The following is a 13,494-nucleotide window of genomic DNA, read 5'->3' as shown; positions in this document are numbered from 1 at the left end:
ATGGAGGCGCTGGAAGAAGACGTCGCCCCCAGAAGGAGGGGCAGAAGAAGCCAGTGGCGGGAAAGGGGCTGAGGCAGGAAGAACGCGAGAATGCCATTTTGGAGAGTGAGGGAAGGAGGCCTGGAGAGTGCGCGGAGGTTGAGTCGGAACTCCCCGGCGCCATGGCTGTTGGCTCCATCCCTGTAACAGAGATGAACCGCCAGCAGCTGGAGGACGATATCGCCCAGCTGACGTGCTGTCTGCGACTGAGGCAGGAGTCCTTATGGAGACTGAGCAGGCCGCACGCCCAGGAGGGGCCTACATCTGCGGTGACTGCCGCCGCTGCACCGGAGCAGAGACCCTACCGCCAGGAGGCCCCAGGTATGTCCGATGCCCCTACATCTGGGAAGGCCCTGGGGTGTTACACGGTTGCAGCGGCTGGCCAGGTCGTGCTAGATCTGGTCTGGGACTGGGACACCAGTCCCCGGGGGGAACACCGGAACCCCTGAAGGTGCCGCCGCAGCACCAGAGCTGTCAAGCAACCAGACAGAATCAGGATGAGGACAGTTCCAGTTCAGCTTCCAGAACCCCAGGATGGGACCAGCACTAAAATTTTCAACTCTCGTTACCCAGGAGAGTTTGTTTGCACCAGTTGTGCCTTTTTGCTATCATGTTTTTGTTTTTCTGGTAGCACCTTTTGCTGCCCTGTTTGATTGGCAGCGTTCTTCAATTTGAACTATCGATCAAGAACTTGGAGTGATCCAAAAACGTTTATTGTAAATAGTTGCACCTCTTTAGGTGCCCTTTCTTGGTTTTACAAATAGAGACACCTTGCGAAGATAATGTTTTTGCATGGACACTTTTCGAAGATGATGTTTACCTCAAAGGACACTGCAAGAAATCCCGGCTGGGAGCGGTGTCCAGCACTTGCAAGAATAACTGTTGAATGTTTTACTGTGAAGTATTTGATAATGTGTTTTTAAGAGTATTAGTAACTGAGAAATGGCTTTTATAGAAGAATTAGGAATGTCTGATCTAGAGATGAGTGATGTGAATAAAGAATTGAAAGTAGACAGGTGACGGACCAGGTACTTGCAGTCAGCATCTTGCGTCTAGAAGAGACAGTGAAAGTAGAAAAATAAATGTGTACTAGAGGAGGAAAATGAGAGAAAATGTGTTACAGAGAATAGCACTTTGAATTGAGAATTGCACTTAGAATTAAAAATTTTAGATAGAATTTTAGATAGAATTGTTTGTAACGTTCAAGATGAGTACCTCCTATACTAGGAAGATTAGTATAAGAAAAGTTTGTTATGCATTACAAAATTTTTGTATGTTTCTTTGCTGTCAACTTTGTTGTCTTGCAGCCCGCAGACGTTCTGTGTTTAATGGGGGAGTATGTGGCGCCCCTGAGGCTCAGTCGCCACAGAGGTACTGCACCTTCTCCTAAGGTGTAGTGCCCCACCAATTACGTAAGTTGGGAACTCCATTCCACACTCCAACACCTGCACCCACACACAGGATAGTTCAGCAGTGGACCAGATTGCGTCTTCATGCTTAGAGGATAGCAGAGCAACTTTCGTGGGTCCTTGCTTCGTTACACGAGATGTGTTGGGAGGTGGGTGGAGTTAGATATAAAAGAGTGGGAAAGTTTAGGATTACAGTTCAGTCTGGAGGTCAGTCAGTCAGGAGAGTTTGAGGACGGATCCCTGGAAGAAGGGAGAGAGGAAGGAGTGCTGCAGCTGCCTCAGTGAGCTGAGCCAGCTGGCACGGGAAAGGAACAGAAGGAGAAAGACGTAGAACTGCAACCTAAGCTTCCATAAGAGAGAGAAGTAACAGCGCGGAAAGAAGGAGTAGGAGAACAGAGAGGAGTTGTGGGTTGGAAGAGGAACCCTGCCTATAGGTTCTCACCGCAAGGCCGGGGCCCGGTCCCCAAAGTCGTATGGACACTTATGGTTCTGCAGCAGACACCGGTGGAGTAGTTGGCTGTAAATGCACTACTCCCATCTAAGACTTGGGACACAACAGCAACACGGATAGAGAGCTAGGATCCAGGAGGTCCCTGATCAGGCTACAGCTGTCTGTCATACAAGTAGAGTTGTTAGGAACATCTCACAGGAGGAACTTCAGAGTAACCACGGTACTGGAGCTCTTCACACCAAAAGGCACAATATAGGAGTCATTCAGGACAAGTACATGTTGGCGGAGTGTTGGAGAGGAGAAGCCTGACTTGCCCGGGAGGTTGAATGAGTCTCTGCCCTGAAGGACACAGCACGGAGGCAGGCACCAGTGTGTACCACAAACAGTGAGTAAAGCTTTGGAACTACAAGCCCTGGTGTCTTCCAGTCATTGTGCGCCAACACCGTCAGCACCGCTACATCTGGGTATCATCCTTTACACTACCTGCGCCTACACACTGCCCTGGGGTTACAGCTTCACCTGTGGGGAGCTATACCTTCTACGCTGCAACACACCATCAGCCCCAGAGGATCTGCATGCAGCGTTGGCTTAAAATCTTGCTTGCCAAGCAAACACCACAGGTGGCGTCACAAACTATTCAATTCCATTAACCACACATCACCATTGACATTGGGCGCCCAGGGCCACGGACCGGGTCACAGCTGCCGTGATACTTTCCCCCTGACACCAACCCGGTACCAAATACCCCACAACCCTGGGAAGGAGGGCGACCTATTTACATGATTACATTTGTGACTCCAGCTCCTAGTCTTGCCTTTGGAGTAGGTAAATTATTTAAAACTATGCTGCCCTCTCATGCCTTGTTGTGGTATTACAACTTTTAGTACTATGCTGCCCTCTTCTTCCTTAGTTTGGTATTGCAACTTGTTTTTCAGATTTTGAAAATAAATGGCAGTTGGAAGTGGTGCGTGGGGGACAGATAATCTACTCAATCAGCCAAGCTTTCTTGCAATAATATCTTAGAAGCAAAAATTATGGCATGCAGATCAGCGATGCTTTCCATGCAGCTGGTCCCGGCTGTAATCAACGATCTTCTTGCTGAGGGAGACTCTTCGTTTTTCCCTGAAGGTGCCTGGAATATGCAAATAGTTCTCCTCAAGCTTCAATCCCTGGTTTACTAAACAATGTTGCCAAAACCCAGGATTGAACCAGGGACCTTTAGATCTTCAGTCTAATACTCTCCCAACTGAGCTAGTTCAGCCTTGTTGTAAACTGTCCTCCTCAAGCTTCAATCCCTGGTTTACAAAAGAATGTTGCCAATACCCAGGATCAAACCAGGGACCTTTAGATCTTCAGTCTAACGCTCTCCCAACTAAGCTACTTCGACTTTACGTCAGTGACATCAGCGATCCCCGGCTGCAGATACAAATGTGCAAGAAAGGAGGATGCCTGTGAGCGGAAGAGCTCGGTCTGATGAAGCCATATCTATATTGGCATTATAAGCAACAGCATCTCAGGATGGCTCCAATCTCTTTCTCTGGTCCATATAAACACCGGAGATGAGCAGGTTTATAGAAAGGTGGTGATGGGATACAATCCACCGCAGGTTCAGAGGACAGACTATGGAGAAATACATTAAACATCAGTAAATCATAATAATGATAAAAACCTTCACAATCCTTTACTGCAGTGGTTCCCAACCTTTCTGACCTTGAGAGCCACATTCAACTTAGAGAGAGGGTCACGAGTCTGTACCTTGGATCTAATCCTTTTAAACAGGGAGGAAATGGTTGAGGAGGTAAGAGTGGCTGGGACCCTAGGAGGTAGCGACCATGCTATTTTAGAATTTTGGATAACTAGAGGAGGAAGACCTGTGAATACTCACACTTCAAGGTTAGATTTCAGAAAGGCAGATTTTAAGGGACTCAGAAAGAGAATCGGAGGGATCCAATGGCTGGATATCCTTAAGGAGAAAAATGTCCAGGAAGCATGATAAATCTTGAAAAATGAGATTCTCAAAGCACAATAGTTAACAATTCCAAAAAGAGGGAAGAATACGAAGCATTTAAGGAAACCAGGATGGATGAATACAGAACTTAAACGCATGCTAAAAAGAAAGAAATGTTTATCAAATGGAAAGATGGAGGCATATCTAAAGAAGAATATAATCCTGTCTGCAGCACCTGCAGGGCACGAATCAGATTACTAAAGCTGACAATGAATTAAGTTTTGCAAGAGACATCAAAAGCAATAAAAAAGGATTTTGGGGATATGTCAAAAGTAAAAGAAAAGTAAAAGATGCTACAGGATTTTTACAGGATGAAAATGATGAAATGGTAAGACAGGATGTTGAGAAGGCGGAACTTTTAAATTCCTATTTTGCATCTGTTTTCTCTCAAAAAGGAAATGTAAGATCAACTGATCTTCACTGTCCTATTAAAGGAATAGAAGAATCCAGTTAGCTAACATAAATTAATTCAAGTCTCCAGATCCAGATGAATTACACCCCAGAGTACTAATGGAGATAGCAGAATAAATATTTGAACCACTCTCCATAATCTTTGAAAATTCTTGGAAAACAGGAGAAGTCCCAGAAGACTACAGAAGAGCAAATGTTGTTCCTATTTTCAAAAAGGGGTGGACCCAGGGAAATATATGCCGGTGAGTATGACTTCTATACCAGGAAAGGTCTTTGTTAGAAATTATTAAACAACATGTATGTAAGTACCTGAATAAGAATGAAGTGATTAACCAGAGGTAGCATGGGTTTGTAACTAATAAGTCATGTCAGACTAACTTAATTTCCTTCTATGACAGAATCACTGACTGAGTGGATCAGGGAAATGCTGTAGATACAGTAGGTTTTGACTTCAGCAAAGCATTTGACAAAGTATCTCACACCATCCTTATTGAAAAAATGACTAAGTATGGAATGGACAAGGCAACTGTTAGGTGGATTCGTAACTGGCTTTTTGATCGGACCCAAAGAGTGGTCGTAAACGGCTGCCCATCCAGTTGGAAGAATGTCTCAAATGGGGTACCACAGGGTTCTGTCCTGGGCCCTGTATGTTAGGGCTGGCAGAACGCATGAAATAATAAAGAGATGGTAAGAGGTGCGTTCGCAGCTCGGGGTCCACCGTGCAGAGAGGACAACTGCTGCTCAGTAATGGCAGACAATAACTGGCAGTATAACTAGCACACACGGGTTAACCTCACCCGGTTAAGAGGAAGTGGACCGTGTTGCTTCACAGGACCACGATACCTCTGATTGAGCGCTAGTGTTGTGGTTACAGGGCCCTGCCCAAAGGACACGTGGTTAGAGTCCCTCTAGACCAACTAGCGTTCGGTGCCGCTACTGTGGTGCCTGGACACACACAAATTAAAGATAAAGCTCACTAGGTGCATACAGCGCCGCACTGGCAGACGCCACAAACCAACCTAACCTTATTGCTGGAAAGCGCAATGTTAGCGCATGGCGCCGCTCTGATGGACGTTGTGGTAGACGCAGTGAGTGGTGCCTTGTGCTGGATGGCACAATCTGGCACTACTTATGGTGCTGTGAGTAGGTAGCTTTCAGTGGTGCAGTGGGAGGGAGTTATAATGAGTCAGTCACCTTTCTCAAGCATCCATCATCACACATACTGATAGCTAATATAGTCTATACTAGTGCATGGCCGAGCAGGATGTCTGGGATGATTTAGTGAATCCTGCTTTGAGCAGGGGGTTGGACCAGATGGCCCAGGAGGTCCCTTCCAACTCTACCATTCTATGTTTCTAACTGGCCAGTGCCACACAGGAAGGTGTCCTGGCCGAAAGTAACTTCCCCATATATAGCACTGCTCATGAGGTAATGGGGGAGGATGGGGAGGTAGTACCCATGGCCGAACAGGCTGATGGGACTGTGGCAATCCCTGGGGAGACAGCCTATATAGCCGCTGTCACCCGCAGTCAGAGCTCCCAGAATGCAGGTAACACCCTGCCTTCTGGACCCTCCTCAGTCAGAGGGATGACTGAACCAGAGAAGGATCCAGAGCAGGACCCAGAGGGTCCCTGTGAGGAAGGGACCTTAATATCACTTCTGGCTGCCTCCAGCTAGAAGTTCCAGGCTGCTCTGCACTCAGATGCTAGCTTGCAGGCTTTGAGAAACCTCGCCCAGAAGCCCACCTCCGAGACTGATAAGGAGAGGGTGTTCTGGGATCAAGGGAGGTTGTATCATCCTAAAAAATACCATACCTAAAACATCTCTAAACCCGTAAGGCTACTTTCACACATCAGGTTTTCGGCGTCAGGCGCGATCCGGCGTCGTGCCGGAACGCCGGATCCGGCAAATGTTTCGTAAAACCGGATGTGACGGATCCGGTTTTCTGCCGGATCCGTCTTTTTCTTGACAGACAAAACCGGATCCGTCTCATCCGGTTCATCCGTTTTTCTATCCGTTTTTCGACGGATTACGCCGGATCCGGTTTTTAAAATTGACCCTTGTGGCCTTCCGAACGGGATTGGCTACTGGAAAACTATATATAGCATGTTCCTACAGCCCTTCTTTGACAGGTTGTAGAGGAGAAAGTGCAGGTTGGAGAGAAGAGCAAGTTACTGGCGAAGATGGATGTTGTCATTGGAAATATTTTGAAGAATTTGGCGGATTTTACAGCGGAGGCAAATCGTTTGAGGGTGATTGTTCTGGAGAAGGAGAGAGCGAGACAGCAGCGCATCAGGCATCGTAGACGACGTTTGTGGATCCACCCCATCACAGCCAAGAGAATGACGCGTGGGGTCTATTCTACACTATGCATGGACCTTCGACGAAACCCAGATACATTTTTTGGATATGTTAGGATGAAAATGGAGAATTTTGATTACTTGGTGGAGCGCATTGCACACCTCATAAGAAAAGCGGACACCTATTGCCGCTTCTCTGTTTCACCCGCAGAGCGTCTGATGGTGACTTTAAGGTAAGCCACATTTATTGGATATGATCGCATCAGAGCACACTTTCACTGCAATCTTGTTGGTGGTAATTTGTATCTCCAAGTGTTATAGGTCAGTTTTGGTATGTAATGCTGTGATTTAAAACTAATTTATTGTTTTTTAATTCCCCACAGATTTCTTGCAACTGGAGAATCCCTTTCGTCACTGCATTTCCAGTACAGACTCGGGATTTCCACCATATCTGGAATTGTGAAGTACACATGCCGTGCACTGTGGGACTCCTTAGCTGAAGAGTTTTTACCAGAGCCCACAACAGAGAGGTGGATTGAAATTGCTGACAAGTTTCAACAGATATGTCAGTTTCCAAACTGCTTGGGCGCTGTGGACGGGAAACATATCCGCATTGTAAAGCCAGCTGGATCGGGATCGGAATATTTCAATTACAAGAAATATTTTTCAATTGTCCTCATGGCCATCGCTGACGCGGAATACAAATTTATTGCGGTTGATATTGGGGCCTATGGCCGCTCCAATGACTCTCAAGTTTTCAAACTGTCTGCCATGGGGCGTAAACTGTATGGAAACACCTTCCAGTTCCCACCACCTAGACCGCTGCCGCAAACATCTGGTCCACCTATGCCATTTGTCTGTGTAGGGGATGAAGCCTTCCAGCTGTCAGAACACCTTTTGAAACCGTACTCTAGCAGAGGATTGACAAGACCAAAACGCATTTTTAATTACCGCCTCACAAGAGCAAGAAGAATGGTTGAATGTACCTTTGGTATTCTGACAGCCAAATGGCGGGTCCTATTGACTGCGATCAACCTCAAGACAGAAACTGTGGACGAGGTGATCAAAGCGTGCGTGGTACTCCACAATTTTGTTATCTGCAAGGAACCCATTTCCATTGAGGACACCTCTGAAGAAACCACCTTGCAAGATTACCATGACATTACCACTAGAAGTTCTGTGACGGTTTCAGTAATGAGGGACAATTTTGCACTATACTTTATGTCACCTCAAGGCAGAGTACACTGGCAGGATGACAGAGTGTGAAAGATTTGTGCCCAACCAAACTTGTGTACCTTCTGTACCAACAGTATATACCTTTGCCAACCAAAGTTGGCTATCTTGTCATGGTCTCTATTTTTAGCTTTAGGCCACAGGTGTGTACCTGGTTGTGTTTTATGCAAAGTATTTCACCTTTTAACAAAAGTTGTGTACATTGTTAGGAAATCACCAACAATAAACACAACTTTTTAGGTGAAATACTTTGCTTCAAACACAACCAGGAACAAAACTGTGGCAAAAAGCTAAAATTTACCCACAGTTATATACCTAGTTTTGAATACCATTTCACCTTTTAAATACCCTGTATTTAACCTTTTTCGCCGCAGAAAGAAATGACAGACAACCAGTGTAAAATAATGTAACTTTTATTGAAAAATGTTTTTTTTAGTAAACTTTTTTAAAATTTTAATAAACTTGTTTAATAAAACTTTGAAACTATAAAACTGAAACCATAAAACTGGTCATTTTTATTTAAATACACACATTATAATTCTGTGTAGTGTGTGGTGGAAATACTGCTGTAGGGGCTGCGGGACACTTCGACACTGGGAGTGTGGAGAGAGGACTGGGATCGTGGTGGGGAAGGAACAGTTAGAGGTGAAGGTGTGGAAAAAACTACAGAATGGGTGGACATGTGGGAAGCAGAAGAGGTGGTGGGTGGTGGAGTGGAGGGTTGGGCAGGGACTGTAGGAGCAGATGATGTTGATGGCAAGTTGTATGGGGAAGGAGTTTGGTACGGGGCAGGTTGCTGGAAGTGGGGAGATGTCTGGTACGGGGCAGTTTGCTGGAAGTGGGGAGATGTCTGGTACGGGGCAGGTTGCTGGAAGTGGGGAGATGTCTGGTACTGGGGAGGTTGCTGGTACTGGGGAGTTTGCAGGTACTGGTGAGGTTGCTGGTACTGGTGAGGTTGCTGGTACTGGTGAGGTGGATGGTGCTGGGGAGGTGGATGGTGCTGGGGAGGTGGATGGTGCTGGGGAGGTGGATGGTGCTGGGGAGGTGGATGGTGCTGGGGAGGTGGATGGTGCTGGGGAGGTGGATGGTATGTAATAGGAGGGGGAGGATGGAAAGTGGCTGGAGGTGGATGGTATGTAATAGGAGGGGGAGGATGGAAAGTGGCTGGAGGGGGTGTAGATGTAATAGGAGGGGGAGGATGGAAAGTGGCTGGAGGGGGTGCAGGTGGAGGAACTACTGTGGTGGGAGGAGGAGGAGGTTGGGAGGTAACTTGCTGGAGAGCAGCGTGGCATGAATGCATTACATGCATCTGCTGGGCAGGAGAGAGCGTTTCCATGCGCTCCACAACAGACCTGAAAAAGGTGTGGTTTGGCGAAGATCTTGCTTCTGAATGCATGGTTTGCAGAAGTGTCTTCACCTCCAGAATGCTGGAGTTGATCTGCTGATAGCCTGCGGAGATTTGCTCTGACAAGACTTTTAGACAGTTCTGGAAAGATGCATTCAGATGCAAGAACTCTGGCGCATAAGTCTTTTCCTGACCCCTCTGCCGCTGCCGCCCAGTACCCGCAGGTGTACTAGAGGTGGCAGGGGCAGAAGGGTGGGGTAAAGGGAAAGCGATCTCCTCACCAGCAGCTTCATGTAATGTAGGCGGCCACGATGCTCCTGTGCTGGTGGATGGGACAGATGGGTCGAATGTGTTGGAAGGCTGGGAAGGTGCAGATGTACCGGGGCGGTCGAAGTGTCCCTCGGTGCCGGTCTCCTCAGGGATCGCCTCAGAAGGGTCCAATCGTGCCGGCTCCCGAGTGCTGCTCACCGTGCTGTGGAATAAAGAGAAAAAAAAACCAATTAAAATACTGACATGGTATGGCCCTGGCTGAAAAAAAGTTTTACATATAACATTTTTTTTCACATGTGGTGTGTAATATTTACCTTCTGGTGACCATTGTTTCCCGGAGGAACGACAGGGCTTCTGCGTACTTGTACTTGCTCCTGCGTCCTCCAGATCCACTCGGGGCCCGCATCTCTTTATTGAACTCCTTCTTGAAACGATCTCTCACAGACCGCCACCGATTCACAATTCTGTTCCCTGAAACGAGAAAGGAGTGGTTAGTATACAACATCAGTGTTTCCCAAACTCCAGTCCTCATGGTCCCCAGGGGTCATGTTTTCAGGATTTCCATAGTAAATAGAAATCCTGAACACATGATCCGTGGGGACCACGAGGACTGGAGTTCGGGAAACACTGGTTTACATCAAGCAACCGGTACTGTATATACTTACGCTCTTTAATCTGGGCCCGAGCTTCGAGGTCCTCCCAGCGGCCCACAAGGAGCGAACAGATTTCCTCCCAGAGTCGTCGGGTAACGATCAGGTCAGCGTGGCGGCGGTCAGCCATATTCCAGAGCGGCTCCCTTTCTCTGACGAGATCGATGAGGCGGTCCACATCAATCCCTCCATCCTCACCGTCAGAGTCGGGAGCACGCTGTGAAGGCTGTTAAAGAAAAAGACAAAAATAACATAATTAGCCTCCACAAAAGAAATGAAATAAAAAGTGAAAAAAAACAAAGCAAAAATATTTATACTTACACGCTGGTGACCGCCGCGTTGCTGTCGCCGACGACCCTGGGAGGCACTGCGAGGACCTCTTGGCCAAGCACCAGATTGGGAAGACTAAAGAAGAAAACAAAACATGTTATGTCTTTGGATGTAGGCATTTGTTTGCTGTGTGTGGTCTGCAGAACATTGTTTTCTATGTGTTGTGTGTAGTGTGATGTTGTGTTTCTGCGTTTGATGCAAAAAACTTACCAATTGTGAGCCCACTCCAGGTGTCTGTCCACCCCTTCCTTCTTCTTCTGGGAGCTCCTCTTCATCTTGTGATTCCTGTTTTGAAATAAAAGGCAATGAATAGACATATATTACAGAGAAGATGGATTTTGGAAATAAAAACTTACCGTCAAACGCTGACGATGCGAGGGAGGGCTCCCAGAAGATGATGTGCTGTCTTCCTGGTGGCCACACTCCATGCCTGTGGGTGGTGTTCCAGCTGCTGCCATTGCTGCTGCTGCTGCTGCATCTATTGGGCGGCTGTTGAATAAAGAGAAACAAAGGGCCAATGAATATCTTGATATTCAATAGCCATAGTTTGGAGGAATGGGTTATTTGATAATTACCGTCTCTCATCTGCTGCTGGCCTCCCCTCCTCAGCATGTTCTATTTGCTGCTCCATTTGGGGTGGTGGTGGTGCGGATGGTGCTGCAGTGGTCTCCTGCCTTCTCCTGCGCCTGGTTGCTGTCTTGGGTGGCATGTTGGGTGTGGCTGTGGGTCCCACTGTCTTGCTTTTATATATGTCTTGTGGGCAGAGCTACTGAGCATGCTCAGACCAAAAAACCGGATCCGGCCGCCGGATCAGGCTTTCGCCGGATCCGGCGCATTGCGGCGCTCATAGGCTTTCATTGTGTGAAAAAGCCGGACGCGCCGGATCCGGCGTGTCCGGCTTTTTCGCCGGAGACAAAAAACGTTACAGTCGCCGTTTTTTCCAGACGCCGGATCGCGACACATTGCCGGATCCGGCGCAAACCGGATGAAACGCATGGCCATCCGGCGCGATCCGGCGCAAATGCAAGTCAATGGGGGGGAAACCGGATCCGGCATTGCATTTCGCCGGATCCGGTTTCTGTCAAAAGCGCCGGATCGCGCCTGACGGCGAAAACCTGATGTGTGAAAGAGGCCTAAGACTAATAAATGTGCATCCAGATCTGCTCTTCTGTGTAGGGCTACTCATAAAATTCACCATTTTTAGATGAACTCTTCATACCTGTTTCCTAAACCTGGACCTACTACTGCACTAAGCCGGCAGACAGCCGAGAGCCACAATTCATGGGACCGCAAGCCACATTTGGCTCTCGAGCTACAGGTTGGGGACCCCTGATTTACAGCAGTGAATATGGAGCAAGAGATCACGTTTGTTAGGGAAAGTCAGCATGGAGTCAAAATGACCAGGTACTGACACCTGGGGATACAAGAAAAAAAACGAGGATCAAGGGATGATCATAATTGAACAATGTGTAATAATCATGGATCCCCAGGAAAATGCTGAGGAGCATAGTCCAGAGGAGTCAATTCTGTGCAACAGGGACATGTGCAAGGTTTGTAAACATTGGATCAAAGCGATGACTGCAATCAGGGTCTCTGCGACTACATCAGGATGATGTCAGATTATATAGCAAAAAAAGCTGCTGATAGATTCCACATAATTAAAAAAAGTTGCAAAAATACATATTCCCTTTAGGAACTTTGTCTAGGAATTGGAACGTGGCTGCGTTCTGGTAACAAGCAGCTGCTCCCCGGTCCACAGGCTTTATTACTACGGCCGCTCACCTCCATTGAATTGACTGATGCTAAATGCTAAGCTGCAATACCACAAACAACCTGTGGTTGCATGTGGCGCTGTAGGTGATGGCAGCCAGGTTTCACAGTGTACAGTGCTAATGGCGCCATCTGGTGTTCACCTTCCCTGCTGTTCCTCTCTGCGCTCCCCCGGATTCTCCGAGTGTAGGAGTATTAGACAGAGGCCGTGTTTTCCTGCTCATACTGTCACCCGTCACTTCAATTTGCCTGAAAGCTTCATTCTTGTATTTATGGAGTGAGGCGTCCTTCAGGCAGAGTCGGCAGCACATTAGTATTCTGCTCCGCGCGGCACATTATGCGGGAATTGATTTTGTTACCTCTGTGTGAACATTTCACACTTACAGTGGAATAAGACATCTACTTTGCAGTGACATATGCCCCATCATCATCATTTAAATCCAAACTTTGCATACAGACTCAGAAAATCGGCTTTATTTTCGTCCGGCACATATCTTGGTTTGATTTTCAATAAGGAGTCGTGGGGTAGCCGACAATACGGCGCAGAATTTACTGTGCTCTTCCTGAGAGGGTGAGCAGAAATTACATAGACGGAGCATTATATTATGCTTGATAGGAGCCAACAGTCAAACACTTTGTAACAACTTACAGGCAATAAAAATGCAAATAAAGCCGAGCAAACTCTCCTCTGCCTCTTCTATTCTGCAAACATTCTCACTAACCTAAGTTTACATATTCTATTTACTGTAAACACTCTGAGACCTGACGAATATTCTCACATTCTCCCCTAGCATCCTCAGATACTGTGAACACAACTAACAGTGAGAGGTAATGGAATTACTCTACACAGAAATGAAGATCAACACAGACCAAACAATAAGAAAGAAAGAAAGAAAGAAAGAAAGAAAGAAAGAAAGAAAGAAAGAAAGAAAGAAAGAAGACTAAAGGCCCTTTTACATTTAGCGATGCACCAGCGATCCGACCAGCGATCCGACCCAGTCAGGATCGCTGGTGCATCGCTAAATGATCGCTAGTGAGCTGTCACACAGGCAGATCTCACAGCGATGCAGCAGCGACGCAGCGGACAATACTCACCTTTCACACACAGCGATCCTGGCGTCCTTCCCGCCCGCCTCCACGCGTCGCTCGTCGTCACAGCAGGAAGCCCCAGCAGGAAGCTGACGACGAGAAATGGAATCATAGAATGGTAGAGTTGGAAGGGACCTCCTGGGCCATCTGGTCCAACCCCCTGCTCAAAGCAGGATTCGATAAATCATC

The sequence above is a fragment of the Dendrobates tinctorius genome, unplaced genomic scaffold (genome assembly GCF_039654945.1).
Source record: "Dendrobates tinctorius isolate UK_male_01 unplaced genomic scaffold, ASM3965494v1 ptg000114l, whole genome shotgun sequence".
Lineage (NCBI taxonomy): Eukaryota > Metazoa > Chordata > Amphibia > Anura > Dendrobatidae > Dendrobates > Dendrobates tinctorius.
Note: the sequence above shows the minus strand (reverse complement) of the source record.